We start from the raw sequence: 2,131 nt of genomic DNA, 5'->3' as shown, positions 1-2,131 counted from the left end.
TAACTTTGTAAGGTTTCTTTAAATTTTTTTGTAAGATTTTTTATTTTTAAATTTAACTGTGTTTGTTTCTTCTATGACATTGGAGAATGGAGTTAGGGATCTTCCCTCTAAATTTTGTATTTCAAAAATTTAATAAATTTAAGTAATATTTTTTAATTCAACCATTGGAGTTTGCTTAAATGTTACAGAAATATTAAAGAATGCAAATTATTTTCTTGTTTCTAAATATAGTCGTTATCATTTTGCTTTTCTGAACTTTCAAAACTATAATTAATATTTTCTAAATTTAAGGCTATTATGTTTTTACTTTTAACTTTCACAAATGTGATACAATTGTAGAATAAAAAATAATTTGCAAACTAAAATATCCACAACTGTATTTAGAAAACTTGTACGGTTAGTATATCATACCAGAGTTTAAAAAACAATCCGAAGCAAACTCATGAATTAAACTCATTATGTGAACATCACATGAGAGAGCCATAAATAATGAAAAGCGATTTGAAACATTATTTAGACTCCTTTCAAAGCCGTGCGGACTGGTTCTCAATATTAGAAAAAACCAAAGCGATTTTTAAATTTGAAATATACCCAATCTTATCAACAAAAGAATTTATGCAGAGTAGTGGGCACCTGTAATTTGTTAGGATATTTGACAATAAAGCGGCATATTCCACTCGAACAATGGCTGCTGCGTTTGTTTTATTTCAAGTTCGTTATACTCTCTGACAAAAGCATCGTTTGTCAACGTATTACACGCCGGTATTTGCGTTTGTTTTATGTCAAGTTCGTTTTGTCAGCGTATTACACGCCGGTATTTACGGGCGCGTGTTAGAACATAACCAGAAACCAACCTATAACACTCGGCAACGTATAATGCTCGGCGTCGATAAAACCTTCAAAAGGGAAGTTGAGCCCTTGAGGAAAATGAGATCTCGATTTAGTCGTATTTATGTGCAGACGCTAGTCACGGAGATCGACCAGCGCACGACCAAGAAATCAAATTAGCTTACGATATTGATACTACTGAAAATACCATTGTTCAAGAGTTGATCTGTACATGAGAAGGAAAGATCTTCGAATTTCTAGCAGCTGTTGCGATTCCTATGAGATACAGCCGTACCGTATGACACTCAAAGCACAGTGTCTTGATTCAGGGTTAACTATTCATATAACGCTTCGTTGAGCACAAGTTAGGGTTCCGACCAATTTCCACTCAAAAATTGAGCCCAGATCACCACACCAGAGTTGGTACTTCGACTGCAAAATTCGTCATCAACAATGGCAGCCGTGTGCACTCAAATAAACCAAGATTTGATCAATTGCGTGTGCCTGTGGAATTTCAGCAACCTAATTAAAAAAATTTCTATATGAAGAAAAGGTGCGTTCTCTGGTTATTTTCTGTACTGCTATAAATAATTATTTACCTCGCAGTTAGTCATATTTATGAGTCATATACTGATTTCTTTCTTGCCATAGTAAATCATGATGGTTTATGTTTAGTGGCAGAGATGGCTTCGAATTCGTCGAACTCACCGTGCACTGCCTTCAAACTCAGATTGTGTATTTGTGTCGTATTTTCCTCCGGGAAAACCTCAAAAATTTGCCAATATTCGCAAGATCTTCGGAGTAAGCAATGTGGCCAAAGTATCCAACGATTTGGAGCCCCATCAATGCGAGGACGCGGTGAATTCTCTGACATATGAAGCCGAAGCTCGCTTGAAAGATCCCATTTATCTTTAGAAGGAACAGATCTCCACGATCTCCACGCTGCAGAGATAGGTGCAACAACTTTAGAAGGAACTGGCGGCTGCCCACGCGGATCTCCTTCAGTACACCTCTCACACCGGATCGTGTTCTTAATCCACATAGTCCAGGATCGACGATGCCAGCTTATTCCAGAGTTGACATGATTCATGCAGAAGGTGAGGAAGAACAACGGAAAAATTTAAGGGAATTCCCTAATTCTAGAGAAGAGTTACAACTGATCAGCTTTAAGAATTGGCCTTGAGAATCATGCCTATGCACTGTATTCTTCAGCCAGGCCTGCCAGAGACGGCAGTAGCGTACAGCCATGACAGGTATTTATTTTATATTATATTCGTATTTATGATTTATTCTTTGGTTTTGA

The sequence above is a fragment of the Pinus tabuliformis genome, chromosome 6, assembly GCF_031772625.1.
Source record: "Pinus tabuliformis cultivar Carrire ecotype Pingquan chromosome 6, CPIR1, whole genome shotgun sequence".
NCBI classification, from domain to species: domain Eukaryota; kingdom Viridiplantae; phylum Streptophyta; class Pinopsida; order Pinales; family Pinaceae; genus Pinus; species Pinus tabuliformis.
This window is presented reverse-complemented; position numbering follows the sequence as displayed.